Source organism: Rana temporaria, chromosome 1 (genome assembly GCF_905171775.1).
Source record: "Rana temporaria chromosome 1, aRanTem1.1, whole genome shotgun sequence".
In the NCBI taxonomy this organism is placed as follows: Eukaryota; Metazoa; Chordata; class Amphibia; order Anura; family Ranidae; genus Rana; species Rana temporaria.
The window spans coordinates 568,239,506-568,262,096 of NC_053489.1; positions in this window are offsets into that span (position 1 = coordinate 568,239,506).

Here is a 22,591-nt window from a genome sequence, read left to right on the forward strand (position 1 = left end):
ATTGGAATTAGGCGGGCTTACGCCGGCCTTTTTACGCTACGCCGCCGCAACTTACGGAGCAAGTGCTTTGAGAATACAGCACTTGCCCTTTTAAGTTGCGGAGGCGTAACATAAATCGGATACTATACGCCCGTGCAAAGATACGCGGATCTACAAGAATCTGGCCCTTTATTTTTTTCTCTCTGTTCAGCCATCAGGAGCAAGGTAAAAACAGACTTGTGTAAGCTCTGAGGTGTTCTTTTCAAAGCTTATACTGAACAGAAGAGAGTCTCTTTAAGACAGGTGAACAAGTCACATGCTTCTCCATTCACCACACCCAGAAGTTCTGATTGATTTTTTCACTCCCAGAAGATGAATAGATCAGCAAGGCAGAAATAAATAATTGGTAGGTATGAGCAATTTGGAAAGGGTGTATTATAGCAAACCTGTCGCTTTTTCCTGCTTGAACAAAACAGTTTTACATTTAGGCTTAATTCATACCTGAGAACAACGATTTTCATATGCTTTTATTTGAGAGTTTTTGAGCAATATTGCAAGTGGATACGAGTGTTTCAGAAGTGTATTACAAGCATTTTACATGTGCATTCAAGCTTCAGGTGTTTTTATTTTAGGCAATAGAAAGCACTAGGGATAGAAAAGGGGGTGGAGGATTAGACGTTGAGACCCACTGTTTGGCTGGAAAACACACAACAAAATGCTCATAAAACACATGAAAATGCTTGTGACACGCTTATTCTCACATTCTCATTGAAGTCTGTGGAGCCAAAAATGCTCCAATCTACCTGAAAAGTAGCTAATGCACTTTTTTGAGCAATGGGCGTTTCTCTACAGGCAACAAAACACTCATATGTGAACTGGGGCCATTGAAATAGATGGGAATTGATTTGTTGAGCATTTTGGAGCTTCAAGCTACAAAACGTTGTGAATGGGGCCTAAAAAAAATGTGTGTTGCCACCACTCACCTACTTTGGAAAAGAATAGCTATTTATGAAACAATGATCTAGAACAATTATGTAGCCAGTGAAGTTATTTCTGAACTCTTAATCTGCATAGTTATCGTGAACCAGTGGCCTAAAGCGTTTGGTAACCTAAAAAACAAAACAAAAAAGGCCCTGTTCCTGTAAAGCAGTAATAACAGAACAGTGCTTACGTTGTGTAATTAGGCCCCCTGTAACACCTGAAATGTCTGGTTGATCCTGCCTGGTTCTGCCCTCCCCCTTGTAAACTCACAGGATTTATCATGGCTGCTGAGCCCTGACACCGTGGTCTGTTTATGTGCCTGCATCATCTGCAGCTCTGCTCTCTGCTGACTCCAGTGTCCTCCTCCCCCCTTCCTCCCTGCCTGTCAGCTAGTCTGTGTGTGAGCAGCCCCTCCCCTCCCCTATCCTCCCCTTGTGGCCCCACTTCATGCAATGCATACACTACTGCACACAAGCACTGCAGCCCCACTGATAGTATAACATGTAGTATATACTGTATGCCTTTTTGTAGAATTCTTCTTCTAAATAAATGATTCCTTCTCCCCGATCAGTGGTCACGTGACCACTGATCGGAAAGAAGGAATAAGGTATTTAGAAGAGGAATTTTAGAAAGAGGCATACACTGTATGCTACAGGTTATACTAGCTGTGGGGCTGGCAGTGCTTGTGTGCACTGCCTTAACAACCCTGTTAAAGCCTAAAACACAGGTTTTTTTTTGTTCAACCCAGCAGGGCTAAACGAAAAAAAACTGATTGCTCAAGAGGAACCTCTGTACTAACTATGCAATGTTAGTACAGCGCTTTCCCCTGATGTGCTACTGTGTTCTGATAGGGGGATGGCCCCCCGCCAGAACACTCTGGGAACAATTGAGAGCCGATCAGCAGACCTTTTTCAATCAGGCCCCTTCAAAAGAAACCAGCTGAACAGATGTCTTTTTTCGGACCAACTCCAGTATACACGGCCCAAATGTCGGCCGGTTTCAATTGAACCGGCAATGCCGCCTGACATTAAGCCCATGCAGGGCCGTCTTTAATATGGTTTGGGCCCAGGGCAAACATTTTTTTTGGGCCCCCCTCCAGCTTATTTTGGGCCTGGCTGGTTCACATGTATGTTTTGGCGGTCCTCATTTGTGCAGGTACAGCAGCCCATTGATTTGAATGGGCTGCCATGCCTTTGTTTCCTGCAGAAAAAGGTGCATTCAGCATTTAAAAAATACAGTTGCCTTGAAATCCATTCTGCTTTTGCACCATGCTACTTACCTGCAGTTCTTGCACACACAAACGCACTGTGTTTTTAAAAGCGTGACCTAAACATCTAAAAATGCAGCAAGTTTGACAGTGCGGGAACTGCAGATAAGTCACAGCAGACATCAGAATGGACAGACAGTGCTGTATTTCAGTGCTTGATGGGCATAGGCGTGCCGTGTGCGCAGCCTATTACATGAGGCATGCGCTTTTCTTTGCAGGAAACGCAGGCATGGCGGCCCATTGAAATGAATGGGCTGCTGTGCCTGCGCAAATGTGGGCCGCCAAAACACATACATGTGAACCAGCCAGGCCCAAAATAAGCCCATCAAGCAGTTAAATACAGACAGTAATGTCATCTGCTCTGAGGCTTTACTCAGCCTGGACTGCAGGTCTGGTCTGTTATTTAAAAAGTTCCTCTATTTTACACATGGCATGGCATGGGGTCCCATGGTGCTAAAGCAGAATGGACAGACGGTGCTGTGACCCCATGCCATGCCATGTGTAAAATAGAGGAACTTTTTAAAACACTGACCAGACCTGCAGTGAATCATCAAATATTATAAAGACTTTGGGCACACTCTACAGAAAACTTCAATTTACAATATAGATTAGCAAACAGTGACATACCTTGAGGAGCAGGACATGAAGAAGTCAGCCTCAGGAAGAGCAAACTGGGGATGTTATAAAATCACATTTTAATTCACTTTTATATGCAAGCAGCACCCAGTGGCAGGAAGGGAGAAGTGTGCATCTAAAGGGAAGCCAGGGGTGCTGTACATTTTAAAACACTGGGAAGGGAAGCAGTACTGTCACTGGCTGCGTGCCGCTGATGATTTTCAGCCTGATTTGTGGGCAGCACAGGGGCTTAACGGGAGGCAGGGCCGCCATCAGGAATTATGAGGCCACTTACACAGCTTCAGGCATGGGCCCCCTGGAGCAGAGAACCGGGATGGGGGGTGCTGCCGCCTAAAATTAATAAAGCAGGGGGGGGCTGCCGCAAATTTAGAAGCGGGGGGCCATTTACAAAAAAAGAAATAAAGAAAGAAATAAAGAAAAATATATATAAAAAAGGGGTGTAGCCATCCGGGGCCCTGGGGACCTCTGGGCCCTTTAATAAAAAGAAAAAAGAAATAAAAAATATATATAAAAAATATATTTTAAAAAGGGGGTTGCCATCTGGGGCCCTGGGGACCTCTGGGCCCTTTAATATTTTTTTTTTAATAAAAATAAATTACAAAAAAAAGGGGGTTGCCATCCGGGACCTCTGGGCCCTTTAATACAAAATATATATAAAGAAAAATTTATAAAAAAAAGGGGGGGTTGCCATCCAGGGCCCTGGGGACCTCTGGGCCCTTAAATAAAAAATAAATAAAAAAATATATAAACAAAAATAAAAAAATAAACATTTATAAAAAAAATAAAGGGTGTTTGCCACATGGGGCCCTGGGGAACTCTGAGCCCTTTAATAAAAAAAAAGAATTATATATATATATATATATATATATATATATATATATATATATATATATATATATATATATATATATATAAATATAAAAAGAAAAAAAGAAATAAAACATATAAAAAAAATGTTTTTTATAAAAAATAAGGGGGGTTGCCATCCGGGGCCCTGGGGACCCCTGGGTCCTATAATAATAATAATAATAATAAACATTTATATATATATATATATATATATATATATATATATATATATATATATATATATATATATATATATATATATATATATATTTATATATATATATATAAATAAAAAGATTTTTTTTATAAAAAAGGGGGGTTGTCATCCGGGGCCCTGGGGAACTATGGGCCCCTGGGGACCCCCAGACCTCTAAAAAAAAATTGGCCCTTTAATAAAAAATAAAATAAAAATATATTAAAAAATTGTCCGTTTAATAAAAATATATAATTTTTTTTTTTTAATTTAAAAATAAATAAAAAAAGGGGGGGTTGCCATCTGGGGCCCTGGGGTCCTCCGGGGCCCTGGGGACCCCTGGGTCCTATAATAATAATAATAATAATAAACATTTATATATATATATATATATATATATATATATATATATATTTATATATATATATAAATAAAAAGATTTTTTTTATAAAAAAGGGGGGTTGTCATCCGGGGCCCTGGGGAACTATGGGCCCCTGGGGACCCCCCAGACCTCTAAAAAAAAATTGGCCCTTTAATAAAAAATAAAATAAAAATATATTAAAAAATTGTCCGTTTAATAAAAATATATAATTTTTTTTTTTTTTTTATTTAAAAATAAATAAAAAAAGGAGGGGTTGCCATCTGGGGCCCTGGGGTCCTCCGGGCCCCTGGGGGCCTCCGGACCCCTAAAAAAAAAAAAAAAAAAAAAAAAAATTTTTTTTTTTTTTTTTTTTCAAAGAGGGTTGCTTTGGGCCCCCAACAGTGACAGGGCCCAGGGCACCTGCCCCATTTGCCCTGCGGTAAAGACGGCCCTGAGCCCATGTGTACTAGGCTTAACAAGTATTAAAGCCATTGTAATAATGTGACAGCCAGGCAGCTAGCATTTTTAGAAGAGTGGTTAACAGATGTTCTCTCAGTACTGGTTTCATTTAGGCAAATACTGAGCGGCCTTCAAGTATCGAGCTCTAAACTCTCCACCACATTTCAAACAAAAATACAGTAATTTGTCCACATATTAACTACAATTATAGTATAATATTGGAAGATTATTAAATCTGTGTTATGACTGAAATCTTGTAAAACTATTGCACATACATCAGATTCTGACAAATTGTGCTTTTCTGTCATTTCTTGAAAGCACAAGGGAACACTGCACGAAAAATGGACAAAAGAACAGATGTTTGAACAAAGGCTCTCCGTAGAGACATATCTTGAAAGCATATTGCCATATTACCTTATGGGATTGTTTGGTAAAAACATCCCATGAGCCTTGCAATAATACAACAATGCACTTGCAATCAGCCAAGTAAAGCTTCAATTTTCTGTGTTTTCCCCAATTTTAGTTTTGCTAAGTCTTATAAAAAATCATAATGGCAAAGTAAAAGTAAAAAAATTGAGCTATAACCAACCCAATAAAAAGCAGAACACATCCAAATAATCACATAAAACTCGTAAGTATATATACTGTTTCACTATAGCCATATTGAAGTCATGTGTTGCATGCATTTTATTGGGCAGTGCAACATGTACAATAAAATTGATATTATAAAATTAGCTCTAGGCATCATATGACACAATTTTCTATAACTCAATATGCTGTGTATGTGATAATCTATGGAAAATACCACATTATAACATCAGAAAAAGAGAAATTGTATTAATGATAGAAATACAATAATAAAATAAATATAACTTTCTAAAACAGAAAACTGAGAAAAGAAAAAAATGTTTTGTAGCCAAGTGCTGGACTACAGCAATATGAAGATTTACTAAAATGGGTGCACACAGAATCTGGTGCAGCACTGCGCGTTGGGAGTGACCCTTCGGAGTAAAACCGTGCTATATTAAGATACCTCTCAACTTAACTCATAGAAACCAATCAGCTTCCGGCTAGGTTCACACTGCTGCGAATTCAAAATCGCGGTAAAATCGCGATTTTGGCGCGATTTCGGCCGCGATTTAAGAGACATCTGTGCAGGATTCAATGTAAATCGCGGCCCGAAATCGCAAAAAGTAGTACAGGAACTACTTTTTGAAATCGGTGCAGCGCCGCAGATGCGGCATCGCACCGATTAGGACAGTGCCATTGCCGACAATTGCCAGCAAATGCCACCGATTTGAGATGCGATTTGACATGTCAAATCGCATCTCAAATCGTACCAAATCGTACCCAGTGTGAACCTGGGTTCCAGGTTTTATTGTCAAAGCTTAATTGAACAAGCTGAAGTTAGAAGCTGGTTACTATGCACAGCTGCACCAGATTCTGTGTGCACCACTTTTTGTAAATCTCCCCCAATGCCTTTTAATCTTCTTTCCCTCTACTTAAAGCAGAGTTTCACCCAAAAATGGAACTCCCGCTTTTGGGAACCCTCCCTCCCTGGTGTCACATTTAGCACCTTTCAGGTATTTTCACCCACTTCCGGGCATAGACTCCTGTGGGAATCACGCAACTAGCCCCCCCCCCCCCCCGTTGTCTCCTGGGAAACACACTGTTCCCAGGAGAGAGTGGGGACCAGTGAGGACGGGCTGTGCCGCTCTTGCATGCGCAGTAGGGAACCGGGCAGTGAAGCCGCAACGCTTCACTTCCTGATTCCCTCACCGAGGATGGCAGCGGGGGCAGCCAAGAGACGAGTGATTGCTCGGCCTCGGCTACCGCATCGCAGGTGCGCTGGACAGGTAAGTGTCCTTTTTTTTAAAAAGTCAGCAGCTGCCTTTTGAAAAAAAAAAATTGGGTGGACCTCCGCTCCGCTTTAAACACTAATGTTATGCTACACCATTCTCTTCTGGCCAGCGGGAGGAGAGCTAAAGCCAAGCAAGTCCATAGACTTCTATGCAGAGCATTGAGAATCCTGGGAGTTGTAATTTGAGATAGGAGGCATATAATTGGATTAATCGAATCCTTACAATACAGATCCCAATAGTCATTGTGCAGTAGGAGGAGTGGAGAGATGATTTTTTTTAACTGCCTGGAAAAGCTCTTCCTCTTAGCACTGAGAGAATTAGAGAGAGAGCACTGTCAGTGGAAGACCATATCAGTGGAGATCTGAGCCTGACACTGGAAGTGAGGACACCTGGGGGGGCAGCGCAGCACCACCCACATTACAGTATCTGCACTGCTGCAGTAGGGAGATTGAAGTATCCACTCACCCTCCGCTTCCCACCACTGTTCAGTGGAGGCTTTCGGTGAGAGACCAAGGGTGCCCCCCTTCTAGAGTAATAGGTCACTACAGAATCCCTGGCACTGGTTAAAGGGCTATTTGCCCATTGCTGATACTGCTAGAAGCAACTGAGCCATATGCCGAGGGCCCTGGATACCAAGCCACTTGTTGACATGGCTGCCTATAGGGAAGCTAGGTTGAACAGAGATGCTCTTGCCTGAAAAGGGTTGCAGTGGAGCTGGGTAGAAACTGCCATCTTGGCCTTGAAAGAGGTATCTTTTATCCAGGGAATCTTTGCCTTCTTACAGATGGACAGAAGTCAGAATTAGGAGCAAGGAAACACTGCGACTGTTTAACAGTATCGATTATTAGTGGCCGCTCTCATAGGACCTACTGCTGGATCACCATATCTCTCCTTTATTTTGTTCTTTTTGGGTTTCCTCCACCTCCAAACCTTCTCTCCAATTTGAGAACTGCAATACAGGGTAAAAGACCTTAGTGACTAGAACCAGACTATTATCAGAGGTTTGTCGGAACTCTAGACAATATCTGTCTAGAGTTCTAGTCATTTGATTGGCTTATATTACAGTAAAACAGCAGAATACAAATGTTTGCTACATGGTGGAACTATCAACTTACAAAGCGCTCCTTTTCCATCAAATTATAATTAGATATTATTTCTAATGCAGAGGTCCCTAGGTTAAAAAAAAAAAAAAAAAAAATCACAATTTATCTTGTCTTTATACTGCCACCAGCTCAACTCAGTAGAAAATTACAGAAAGTAGAAATAAGAGGTGAAAAAACAGCATTCCTTTTTCTATTCCAAATGATCCTGCTTTTCATAGCTCCGGCCTTAGGCATATTACCTGTGACTCATTTACCTTACTATATTTTCCCAATTACAATAATATTATTCCCATATATTACACAAATATACCACGCAGGATGTGACGAACCTGAGGTGGACATATGCAGTGAAGCTTCTGCATTTCTATGGGTGTCAGGTGATTTATTACGCTATGCAAATCAGGCAAAAACAAAGTCGGCCAAATTAAGAAATGGCAATATAACTTAGTTACAGGGCTACTCGTTTTTCACACAGACAAATTTGTACCTATACGCTACCAATAACTTAAGTAAATCACATTCCTTAAAGGAAAACATCATCCACCTTTGTGATTATAGATGATGTCCGAAAATAGAACTGGGCACACATATTCTAATGAATAAACAAAACATGAGAAAATGTATGATAAAGATTTGGTTGTATTTCTTTGAATTAAAAAGTTAAGAGCTATTATTAGAAAGACTAATTTGAATTCTTGACGTGGAAGATATTAAATGTCTTGTCATATCAGAAAAAAAGGATATAGCAAAGACAAAATAATACAGCTGGAATAAAGTAATGCACGTTGCATGAAAAAAGCTACATTAAAGAGTGACTGTCACCCTCACAAAGCAGACCAGTCATGTTTGAAGTACATTGAAGTAGTTGTAAAGGCTCATGTTTTTTTACCTTTGTGTATTCAATGCGTGAAGGTCACTGTGCAGAAGCCTCCACCCCCCTCCCCTAATACATAGCCCCATCGCGATCCAGTGATGTGCATGAGAGCCTTGGCTCCCCAGAGACTCTACCTCATTAGTGGCTAAGACAGAAGCAGGAGCCATTGACTTCCACTGCTGTCAGTCACAGACAGTGAGCCAACAAACAGGCAAAGCAAGCTTATAGTAAGGCAGAAGGCTTCAGCATTTGGCAATCTCAGAATTGTCTGGGATAGTTGAGGAAAGTGGAAAAATAGTGCTGGACCCGTGAGGTTATCTTATTGGTATTGCTATACTAACCTTATGTTGCCCGCATAACACATACATGCAGTGGCAAAATTGTGAGCTTTAATGCTTACACACTGCAAATATGCTTTACTTGGCTGTGAAGGTTTCTGTACTGAGACGGCACTCACTGCACTCTTCCAGCATAGAGACTGATCTGTCTGTCCTCACTAATGATTGATAGCCAACAGGACCAGTCCCAGATCATGTGATCACTGTGAGAGTGGTCACATGATCACCGGTCTTTCCTGCATCCCCAGGCATTCATAACCTTTTAAAGGGATGTCTGGACAGGGAAAAAGGAGTTAAAGTATGGATGTTATTGTAAATAATCTGATCCCAGGCTGGTGGCTTCTACACTTCAGAGGATTGTCACAGTCTCCTTGGATAGTGTAAGGCAGGGGTCTCCAAATTGCAGCCCAAGTGCCAAATGTGGCCCTTTGCTAGTCGTTATGCGGACCTTGGGGCACTATTTCTCACAATGATATGAGGCACTCTTCTGCTCACTGACACCAGCAATGGGGCACTATTCCTCTCACTGACACCAGCAATGGGGCACTATTCCTCCCACTGACACCAGCAATGGGGCACTATTCCTCTCACTGACACCAGCAATGGGGCACTAATTCTCTCACTAACACCAGCAATCATCACCAGTAAGCATCACTTTGTTTCGCCAGCGGGACGAATACAAGTCAATAAATGGCTTCCTCTGATTGGCTGAGGTGGAGAGGTGGGCTCATGATCTCCACCTCAGTGGAGAGGCAGTGGCTCAAAAATTTTGGGGGGACGCAAACAAACTGAAAAAAAAAACATAAATTGCAGCCACTGTGCCCATCAAACGCAGCCACTGTGCCCATCAATTGCCGCCACTGTGCCATCAAACGCAGCTACTGTACCCATCAATTGCCGCCACTGTGCCCATCAAACGCTGCCATTGTGCCCATCAAACGCTGCCATTGTGCCCATCAAATGCTGCCACTGTGCCCATCAATTGCTGCCACTGTGCACATCAATTGCTGCCACTGTGCACATCAATTGCCGCCACTGTGCCATCAAACGCAGCTACTGTACCCATCAATTGCCGCCACTGTGCCCATAAAACGCTGCCATTGTGCCCATCAAACGCTGCCATTGTGCCCAAACGCTGCCACTGTGCCCATCAATTGCTGCCACTGTGCACATCAATTGCTGCCACTGTGTCCATCAATTGCCGCCACTGTGCCCATCAAATGCTGCCAGTGTGCATCCCCCGCTCGGCACTTACCCTGTCTCGGTGGGCAGTGGGTCACGGCTGTGTCCTCCATGCTCCTCTATGTCTTCTCTCGTCCTCTCTTCCCATCCTCTGCTATGATTGGACGCCTGTCGTTTCAGCCAATCAGGTGACAGGTAACAGACCCGAGCACCTGATTGGCGAAGAGGCGGTTCAGTGTTAGGAAAGCAAATATTCATTCTCTTTCCTAACACACAGCTGAGTGAACTGCGAGTGCCCAGCATGGCGCTCGCTGTTCACATTCTTTGACGCCTATTAGAGCCTATGGCTCTAATCAGGTGCTTCAAAAAAATACCCATGTAATATTTATTCATGTAATGCATGAATCTATCTATCTATTGGTGATAGAGGGGTGGCAGGAGAGAGGGGGCGGCGCCCATGCGCCACTTATGGATGCACCCTCACTGATCAGATGAAGTCTTGTAATCATTGAGAAAATACAAAGCTTCCTGTGAATGGCTGAGCAGTCCTCAGCCTTAGGGCCAGTTCACACCATAGAAAGGCAGTCTGGATGCGTTCAGGAGCTGGCTCTGCCTTCTGTCATTATTACAATCAGGAGACCCGGGCAGCAAAGTATACACATTACACAACAGGACTGGGAGCACGGCAATTGCATAGCGATGTCCTCAGAGAATCTGTAATTGCCGTACCGATCGTTTAAATTGGGGGGCACATGGGGGGGGACAGTATGATGTTGGGGGGTTAAAACCAGCCAAAAATGCCGTTGCATCTGCGCTTTGCCAGTGGTTTGGCGGTGCTGCGCATTGATTTCAATGGACAGGGGCACTTCAGGAGCAGTGTATACACCGCTCCTACAGCACTGCAAAGATGCGGCTAGCAGGATTTTTTATACCATCCTGTCAGCACACCGCTCCAGTGTGAAAGTCCTCGGGCTTTCACATTGGAGTGAAAGGAGATGCTCTTTTAAGGCACTTTGCAGGTGCTATTTTTAGCGCTATAGCGCCTGCAAAGCTCCTCAGTGTAAAAACAGCCTTATGCCGCGTACACACGATCGGACATTCCGACATCAAAACCGTGGATTTTTTTCCGATGGATTGTTCACACAACCTCGTCTTGCATACACACGGTCACACAAATGTAGTCAGAAATTGCGAACGTCAAGAACGCAGTGACGTACAACACCACGACGGGCTGAGTTCAATGCGTCAAATTGATTTCGAGCATGGGTAGAATTTATGTGCGTTGAATTGTGTACACACGGTCGGAATTTCCAACAACAACTTTTGTTGTCGAAAAATTTGAGAACCAGCTTAATGTCCGATGGAGCATACACATGGTCGGATTTTCCGACAACAAGCTCACATATTTGTTATCGGAAATTCCAATCGTGTGTCCGCGGCATTAGTGTCACATATACATGCAAGACAGACTTGCTTTGAGAAAGCGATGAGCCCTAAGACTTTAGTGGGTCTTCCTTGTATGTTTAATTATCAGGTGCTTTTTTTTTTGTATATGCACTGTATATGCATTTGTGTAAATCTAAAGAATGCATCAGGTGGGCTCCAACCTTGGCAATCAAGTGTGTCTTTTTATTCAATCATGCTAAATTGGTGCAAGGAAGTACAATGAGCTCCTTGTATTACCTTGTATTGTACTGATCAAACAAACCTTATAAAAATGAATAACCTACACAGTTCAAAGGCGTTTCTTTTGATTTTGTACTTCCCATGCTAGGTGCACAAATGTCTGTCATTTGAGATATTTTCCATGAAATTACAGTAAAATCATTATTAAAGCATAAAACACATTAACACGATTAAAATTCCTGCAAAATTTACAAGAAAAAATATATATAAAAAAAAAGATTAAAAAAGCTAAACATGCATGACATTAATAAATAGTAAACAGTGGTACTGTAAATTTAAAGTTACATTTTTGTGGAAAATTAAAGCAATGAAAAACTTTAAATAAGAGACATTCACTAAAATTTTAAGTTATTCTAAATGCAATAGATCTGCCGTATACCTATGTGTCATAATGATGTGCATTTTGCTGTACGTATAATTAATTTATTTGTATAGGGTTTGCTTTCTTTGTCATTTTTTTCATTATATTATCTTTTTTTACTTGCAGTGTTTTTCCTTTCCATAAATGTTTTTTTATTCACTTACAATGTGCCTTACATGGACTTGGTAGAAAAACAAATCCAGGAAGAGGCAATTCCCCAGCACAGTCCCCCTTCCTCTTTGCACGTTATAGACCTCTACTATTTTGGAAGTGTCCAATTACTCTTTGTGCTGGCCCAGCTCCTCTTTCCCTCCCCTCGTCTCCCTACATGACCTTTTATGGGCTGCCATGAGGGAAAGCAAAGGGGAATAAGCTGCTGGTGGGCGCCCATTTTTACAGTGCTATTAATACACTCCACTACAGAAATAACTTTTGGGTAGCCAGTGTGCCCGATAATGCCTGTGAACCTAGTTCAATACAAGCATCTGTGTACCTTGGGATATCTGGGATTGTTGATAGAAAGACCAAGCACATTGATTATAAATGTAAATGTTTTTTCTACCTTTGCACATTAACCTCCTCCTCTTCATTCTTCCACTGTATGTGACCTGTACATTAACCCCTTCATCACCTCCACCCTCCGTGCATGACCTGTATGCACTGTATCTAGTGCACCATTGCCAAATTTTATGTTTTAACCACCTCAATACCAGCACAATTCTTCATTTGTAAACATTTGTGGCGAAAAAAAAATTAGATCAACCTGTGGTGTCTATTTTTCAAAAAGAGGTCATTTTGGGGGTGTTTATACTGCCTTGACATTTTTGTTTTAAATCTGCCTCAAAAAATTATATAACATTAATTTGGGTACAGTGTTGTATGATGGAGCCAATGTTAGTCAAAGTATTGCAGCACCGGAAATTTCTAAATTACCTGCCAATGAAGGGGTATCACCGGCTGGTACTCTACTGGTTAAAGAATGCCTGCTTCAGAAAGGGAAGAATGCAGAGGGAATCTGCTGCCATGTTGATTTTCTTCAGAGCATAGAAAAAAAGAAATAAACTCGGCAAAGATTTGCCAGGAACACACATAAACATGAACAGTACATCATCAAAACTTGGATCTTGGCCTGGCACAAGCCAAGGTTAAACAGCAAAAACAGGATGTCATGCTGCTAGTTTTAAACGAGGGGTCACTAAAATCATGCAGCATGCTATAGAACAAAGATAATCACAGCAAGGCAGAACATTTGGGAATGTGTCCATATTGAAACTGGCAAATATATAAATTCATATTTTAATAAGAGTAATCGAGTTATCATTAAAATGTTTTTGCAATTAGGGCATACATGAAATAGAACTTCCAAATGTATTTTAATAGACAACAAACATGTATTTGCTTAGAGTTATTTTTTTTCTTTATTACTTCTGGAATGCTGTAAGGGTGTTTCGGAGGAAGGGGGTTAGGTGAGTTGACAGCCCTTGCATTCCAACACTACAGCACCTAGGGAACAGGGGATCCTGAGCGAATTGGGAGTTTACAGTTACTATCCTGATATTCTTAGTGCTTTTGTGCCTGAACCTAAAGGATTCTTGTTCAAAAAGGGATTCCTCTTAGAAAATTCCTAGTCCACAAGATTAAATCCATGAGGGAAAGTAGGTTCATTCTTGAATGTAGCTTCAGTGCTTTAAGAGAGGTAGACAAAGAAGGTAAAATACCCAAAACTTTAGGGGGCTTCTACAACTCTATACTGTAGCTAAAAGTCACTGGATGGGTCTCGGCATGCCAATCCAATAGCTTCCTCTCGAACATAGCAGCCACAAAACTGGGCACACTAAGCACTAGGGGGTTCAATTTTCCAGAGTTCATTGAATCTTACTTGAAATCTGCAAAACCCAAACTAACCAGCAAACCTTATAGACGTCTGTGGGGAAAATATTCATACTAAGTTCTGGGCATTTTCAAACCTAAGAAGCAAGCTAGTGGCAAAACAAGGCATTGGGCGCTGCCATGGGAGACATTTAACAAAGAAAAAAACACATTTTTAAATACTGTACAATAGGAAAAAAGTCCTGTTAATGTAACCAAGAGAGCAAAATGGTAAAAACAACAATCCATTAAAGCATATGCTTGGGGGATGCTTTTAAGCTGCATGTGGTGTTATAGAACAGTACAATGCATCAGCAACACTATATGTGGCATCACATATTTTGGATGTTAAATTCATTTTTTAACTTGTATATTTAAAAAAGCAGCATCACCCTTGAAAAAGTCATGTGATTGTGACGCAACGTGTCAGGAGAAGCCGGATGGCGTCACTTCTGGATCCTGGCCTGAGACCGGAAGTCCTTCTTTTAATGCTGCTGAATGCTTCTATTTTTACATGCGAGTACTACTTTTCAAAATAAAATATTTTACTGAAATATTACACTATGGAGATTCCGTTTATCCCTATATATGATCCCTGAATTGGAGCCAAGCTAAAGGGAGATCTGGTAGAACAGGAACCATACAGGAGAGGAACCTCCAGTGTTTGCAGCCACAGCCATGTAATTTCCAGGGAAAGGGGAGAGGAGACTACTACCGGGGGTTACATAGATGCTTGACTAGACCCATTGAGGTTTTTCTTGGAGGTGAGAGGCTGGAAAAAAATGAAAAAAGGAAGGGGATATAGCGTGATCACCTCACCTTTAATTTCTTTGCACTGGATTACTTTATTCATCTTTTTGTATATTTAAAGAGACTTTTTTCACTTTATGTACTGTTTTATTTATTTTTGCACTTTGATGCTTATTTGTGTACTTTATAGTTTTTGAGGATTTGTCTTATTGATAGTATTCTTATTGTAACATTGCACAGATTGTATAACATACATTATATAGTGCTGCTCCATTTAATATATTCATCACTCTAATATTATCAATTTCAACTTGAATAGGGTCTTTTTAAATAGTTTTGGTTGCAACACCCAAATTTTTTCTTTTTTTTTATGTAGTAGTTACAGGCCTGAATGGAATGGTAGATGTTGCCGCCACAACAGATTTGAGGGCTTTAGGAAGCCTTACATTTAAAAAAAAAAAAAAGATAAAAGGGCTCAACTATGTGAAAATTGGTCAGTGACATAACCTATAAGTATAGTTTGTCAGTTTCTTTATTCACAGTATTACGTGGCATTAAAAGTTTAATAAATCAAAACAGAGTGCACAAAACTATTTTAAACCACAACCTCCATTCCTTTGAAGCACTTCCCATCTCTGTATTGCCAATTATTCCTCCAAAATTCTGAATAAAGACTTCAAGTATGTGTTTAGTAGAAATTGGAAAGCGTCAGGACAGTAGACAAGAACTTGAAAAGGCATCCAACAGAAATAGACAGGTCAAGTTTAATCTTAAAATACTAATTCTGTATTTTCTGCGGGACAATAAGAACAAATATTCAGTGGCTGGACAGTATGTAAGCAAGCAAGAGTGTATTATTTGAGAGACAACAGTCACAAACATTGTTCAGTGGCTGGACAGTATGAAAGCAGCTTGGATAGGCTGTAATATAAGATAGAGAGGCAAAGTAGGCTTTATCCTTATCTTGTAACAAAAAATAGAATATATTATCTGGGAAACAATAGCCACAAATAGTGGATAGTATTGCTTGGTTAGTTTCAGCACTTATTCTTTTCCATGATCCAGCATCTCCACTGCATGCTTATAAAGTTCCGTGTTGTACATAGAGTGGGATGGCCACATCCAATCAGAGCAGCCCCCTCATTCTGTCAGACCACAATGAGTTTAAATGCCACCCTTCTCACTCTTTCTCCAAGCAAGATCTTTGCAAGCTATGTGCTGAACCTCTGGAGAGGAAGGAATTGTACCTTAAATGGTGATTGTTCTGAACAGCCTGAAATATTAAAAAATAACAAAAAGTATGTAAAAGACTACATCTGGATTAAATTAATTATGTGACAAATTTAAAAAGAGACAGAATATAAAGATCACACTTGGCAGATACCATATTATATCCAATGGGTGTATGCTAGTGATTTTAATTGCCATTTTAGGAAAATAAAATAAGCATTGGCATGTGCTAAAAAAAAAAGACAGAGCGCTGGGGCCACATTTTAATTATGGTATTATATACTCACTGGCCGCTTTATTAGGTACACCTTTCTAGTACCGGGTTGGACCCCCTTTTGCCTTCAGAACTGCCTTAATTCTTCATGGCATAGATTCAAAAAGGTGTTGGAAACATTCTTTACAGATTTTGGTCCATATTGACATGATAGCATCATGCAGTTGCTGCAGATTTGTTGGCTGCACATCCATGATGTGAATCACTTGTCCACCACATCCCAGGGGTGCTCTATTGGATTGAGATTGTCACATATCGGATAAGACCAGAACTGTGTGGACTGCAACAGAGGAAACCCAGACGTGTTTAAGTGAAATATGATAATTTATTTTAGATAAGTGAAATAATATAAATATAAATACAACCACCTCCAATACCACACAGTTCACAACAACCAATACCAACAGAACCCACAAATAATAAAAGTAACAGACCAATATATACAAGTAATTGGGGAAAACCAGAATCATAAACAGGGCCAGGCCAGGGTCATCAATGGGAGGTCAGCAGCTGGGGAAAGGGAAAACAAACAGGACAAGGAGAGCATGGATGGATCACAGGAGGGACAGGTACAGGTACAAGGTTTAGGGTTCATATAACAGACAGGATCAGGTACAGATGCAGAGCTACTCAGGTTCAGGGTCAGGATTGCAGGCTCAAGGTCAGGGAGAGAGATACCAAGGCAAGCATGAGAGGGCTTTCTGGGTATTTATAACACTGCAGTGATTGTGCTCACATAACCCCTGAGCACGGGAGGTGCTGCCTGCCCCATACTGCTAGGATCCATCCGCTAGTGAACACCAGTACTGTGGTCCAAAGATGACATAACTCCGGCAGGGAGAAGTTCCCCTGACAGTTCCAAACTGCCAGGAGACACCTGCTGGTGGCCCCAGTACTGCAAGCCAAATACCAAATATCACCAGCGGATGGAACCTTTTCCGACAGTACCCCCCCTTGAAGGAGCAACTAATCGTTGCTGGGGAAAGTCCATGGCTTCAAACTGAGCAACGGACAAAGACACATTAGGTTGGACATGGGGAAGGTCCATGGCTTTAAACTGAACAAAGTTCAACTCGAGCTGAGCAGTGGATACAGACACATCAGGCTGGGCAATAAGTACATCGAGCTGGGTAGCAGGCACAGGAACTTCAAGCTGAGTAGCTGGCACATCGAACTGAGCAACAGGCACATCCGGGCAGACAGCAGGCACATCCGGGCAGACAGCGGGCACATCCGGGCAGACAGCTGGGGGAGCAGGCTCTCTACTGGCTAGCTGAGTAACAGGCCCCCGGCTCGGCAAGCAGAGTAACGGGCCCCAGCCCAGTGGGCTTGGTGACGAGCCCCGGATCAACGAGCCGGACACCGGGCGCTGGTCCAAAAAGCCGAGTAATAGGTACCAGTTTAACAGACCAGGTAACGGGCACCGAATCTCCAGGCTGGGATATGGCCACCAAACCCTCAGGTCGAGACACGGCCACCTAAACCCCAGGCCGAGTCACGGCCACCGAAACCCCAGGCTGGAACACCGGACCTTCAAACGGGGCACAGACACCGGGACTTCAGGCTGGGACACCGGGACTTCATGCTGGGACACCGGGACTTCAGGCTGGGACACAAATATCGAGACATCAGGCTGGAAGGCAGGCACCGAGACATCAGACTGGCAGGCACACCAGACTGAAAAGCAGGCACACCAGACTGTAAAGCGGGCCCATCAGACTGGAAAGCGGCCACATCAGACTTGAAAGCGGGCACGTCAGGCTGGAAGGCAGGTTCCGGCACTTCAGGCTGGAAGGCAGGCTCCGGCACTTCAGGCTGGAAGGCAGGCTCCGGCACTTCAGGCTGGAAGGCAGGCTCCGGCACTTCAGGCTGGAAGGCAGGCTCCGGCACTTCAGGCTGGAAGGCAGGCTCCGGCACTTCAGGCTGGAAGGCAGGCTCCGGCACTTCAGGCTGGAAGGCAGGCTCCGGCACTTTAGGATGAAAGGCAGGCTCCGGCACTTTAGGATGAAAGGCAGGCTCCGGCACTTTAGGATGAAAGGCAGGCTCCGGCACTTTAGGATGAAAGGCAGGCTCCGGCACTTTAGGATGAAAGGCAGGCTCCGGCACTTTAGGATGAAAGGCAGGCTCCGGCACTTTAGGATGAAAGGCAGGCTCCGGCACTTTAGGATGAAAGGCAGGCTCCGGCACTTTAGGATGAAAGGCAGGCTCCGGCACTTTAGGATGAAAGGCAGGCTCCGGCACTTTAGGATGAAAGGCAGGCTCCGGCACTTTAGGATGAAAGGCAGGCTCCGGCACTTTAGGATGAAAGGCAGGCTCCGGCACTTTAGGATGAAAGGCAGGCTCCGGCACTTTAGGATGAAAGGCAGGCTCCGGCACTTTAGGATGAAAGGCAGGCTCCGGCACTTTAGGATGAAAGGCAGGCTCCGGCACTTTAGGATGAAAGGCAGGCTCCGGCACTTTAGGATGAAAGGCAGGCTCCGGCACTTCAGGATGGAAGGCAGGATGAAAGGCAGGCTCCGGCACTTCAGGATGGAAGGCAGGCTCCGGCACGTCAGGATGGAAGGCAGGCTCCGGCACGTCAGGATGGAAGGCAGGCTCCGGCACGTCAGGATGGAAGGCAGGCTCCGGCACGTCAGGCTGGAACGTAGGCTCTGGAACTTTAGGCTGGCATACAGGAACTACGGCTGGCATACAGGAACTATGCGCTGGCATACAGGAACTACGGGCTGAACAGCAGGCACATCCGGCCGGTCAGCAGGTACTGGTACATCAGACTGGGCAACAGGCACTGGTACAGAACATCAGACTGGGGCACAAGAAGTTCAGGTGGAGACACTGCCTGGATAACAGTCAGAGGTTTGGCAGAATCAGGTGGGTTATCAGGTTCAGATGGCATGCAAGCAGGCTGGAGCAGGTTTATTGGTGTGGAGGCAGGTTGGGTTACTGGCAGGATCGTTTTGGTTGAAAAAATGTTAGTTTCTTTTTTGGCTTAGCTACTGAAGCTCTGTAGGTAAGGGGTGTAGCAGACTGGAAAGGAGGATTGGGATATGACAGAGAAGAGGTAATAGTAGCTTGGGAAGGTTCTTGTGGGTTTGTAGGCAGCTGAGAAGAGACAGGTGGGTAGAATGCAGGATAGGTACAGGGAGCAGAGACTGGGTATGAGTATTTGGTTGGGAGCAGCGTATACTGGGCTGCAACTGAGGTTAACATGGGTGATGGGGAAACAAACATTTGGGCACTCAGGTGTCTGATGGCAGAGGTGGTTTGTTGTGGTTTGGCTGGGGGCGATTGCAGCATCCTCCAAATGCAAATCAAGATCTGCTGCAGTCTCTTCTTTAAGAGCATCAGTTTGCTCATCCCTAAAAAAGGGTGAATCTTTGAATCTGACTTCACAGTATAAGATGCCTAAGACAAGCTTCCCTTTGGACAGTTTCTAAAATGTCTTCTGGAACATTCCACTACCTTACAGACCAGTCATTTTATAGAGCAACTAAGGCTACAGGTACAAAATTCCAAAAAGAGATCATCAAGGCACTCTAATGAACATAGAGGAAGATAAGGTACAGGCACGCACACATTTCAAAAATGTTTGAAAATGGCCTCCAAACATAAAATAATTTATTCATTTTCAATAAAATCAATCACAAAGGTTAATCGACTTGCATTTGAAATTTTGAACGTTATGTTAAATTCTAAAACTTTTGTAAAGCATTTAAATTTAATGGTTCTGCAAGCCAAAAAAAAATACGAATAAACCCACTAATATAAATATTTCACAAATAAATAGATGTAAAGCAACCAAAAGCTGGAGAAATGCATTTGAATTACTTACTTTCCAGCAATACTTCAGTCTTTCACTAGCCTGAAGATATCACTTCTTTTTCCTTATTTAGAAATTGATACTATATAAACTAAAAAGACTGTGTGCACAACTACGATTAGCCGCCTATGTGGACAGCCTGCCAGCACCTAGTAGCACATTCTCAAATCAAATAATGAAAGACACCAAAAAACGCAGAAAAAATATATTAAATGGATATTATGCTAACCAATAGCAAATGTGCCTGTGATTTGAGCCTGATTATATGGCTCTGTACCATGCATTCATATTACATTTATGAAAGATTGCTCATATGTCCCATACTGTTATGCTGATAGGGAAAGAGCTATGCAGAGTACATTATTCCATTATTCAATTTTTTAAACAACCAGTACCAGCTTTGGTAATATAATTATATCTCCAAAGCAAAACCTCCTCCTAACCCCCTGCTGTATAGTAGACCCTAAAAAGTCCCATGTCTTATTTCCATATATTTAAAGTAATCATCCTTGCGGCATCACTGGAGCCCGTTTAAAAAAAAAAAATCTAAAGGTATGAAAGACACAAACGAATGCAATCTATACAGGTAACTACACTTCACCCAGTAACATGATTGTAGAAGAAATATATCCTGACAAAACTGGTTGCATTAAAGTGTATGTAGAGCCAACATTTTCTTATAGTTATGAATGGGGAGACGTTAGACCTTTGTCAAGTTTTTATTGATGTCTGCGTCCCTGCTAAGGATTTTTACTCTCTCTATTTGTCCTGGTAACTGCTGTCACAGAGAATGAAAATGAAGTAAAGTCTGAAATTCTGAGCTATTACCAAGACAGGAGCAGAAGGGAAATCTTGTAATGTAGAAACTTAAGCAAGAGACATTTTTTATTTCCTCACATATAGGCAATGTTTTTTTTTTTTTTAATTTTTTTAATAAAAGCTGATGTTGGGATTTAAGCCTCTGGGAAGTCTAGCCCACAGTATGATTTTTCTTAAGAAAAACATTGTATTTTATAACAGAAGGATTGTTCGTTTTTCAGGCGTTAACAGATCTAATCTAGTACTTTACATAAGCTAATGCCGCGTACACACGACCGTTTTTCAGGACGAGAAAAATGCAATTTTTTTAATTGGTCGTGAAAAACTGTCGTGTGTATGTTCTAAATTTTTAATGCCCATTTTTTACGATGAGAAAAATGCTCTGGAGCCTACACGCGGTCGTTTTCAATGACCAATTTAAAAAATGGCATTTTTCTCGTCATGAAAAACGGTCGTGTGTACGCGGCATTACATATTGATAATTTTTTGTTGTTGTTTATCACTAATATAACTGTAAGCACTGTATTGATTTTTATTTGAAGCCAACATAGGTTCACTTTAAAAAGTGGAAGTAAATCCCTTAGCATACCACCCTGACTATGTTGGAAACGTACATTTATTTTTTATTTATTTTTTCTAAATGTTGCAATATGGTCTTTTACACAGAAGCAACTTTCCATATTTTACAATCTCAGGAATTTTCTTTTGTCTGGATCAAGAGAACTTGCACTTCATTTTCTGCGTATCTGATCATAAAAGCAGCAAGATTGGATTTACACCATACACAGTCTACAACAAGGCTTATCTGAGCATGCCCTTGTCCTTCACGTTATGCTTTTCTTCTCATGGTAAAAAGTAAACCTCTGTGCTTAATGACCTGTATCAAATATAAGTTACATCTGACACAACCGAAGAGAAAAAAATATTTCTTAACAACTGTATGTCAAAGAAAACTTCTTCCCTTCAACTCTTTCAGGATCATAAACTCACAAGTGGATTCACAGCGGCATCAGCTGGCCAGACGGAGAACTGCTTGTCACTGCTATGTAATGTCTTGATCTCTTTCATTAAAACTGTCTTAATCAATGCATTCACATAAGTAAGTGCCATTAGGGCATAATGTGCTGCTTGGATCCCCCGAGGGAAGATTTAACTTCTCTGTCATTAAAATGTTAGCAGTTGTGTTTTCATTTTATGTCCTCTGTGACATTAAACCATAATCATATTTACTGTATTCAATATGCTTATCTAAGTGCTGGAAAATACAGCTGAATGGAATGGCATAATATGTATAGATAGTATAACTCAGTTATATTAAAATGTTGTTTCAAAGGAGTGTTGTGGAATTAGAGGCCTGTATCGGGCTCACAGGAGAAATATTGAATAATTATGTGGTGGCCGATTTAATTACTTAACTGGTTTGTATTCTTCCCTTGAAATTCAGCTTATCTGTATTACTTGATACAATTGACTCAAACTCAGAAAGTTTGATAGGACAAAATAAAAGTGATGTCATTAACTAGACTTAAAGGGGTTGTAAAGGTTCGTTTTCTTATTTTCTAAATACTTCAAAGCGGAGGTACTGTCGTTTTTTTTTTTTTTTTTAAGCCAGCAGCTACAAATACTGCAGCAGCTGCCTTTTAAAAAATGGACACTTACCTGTCCAGCGCGCCCACGATGTCAGCAGCCGAGGCTGAG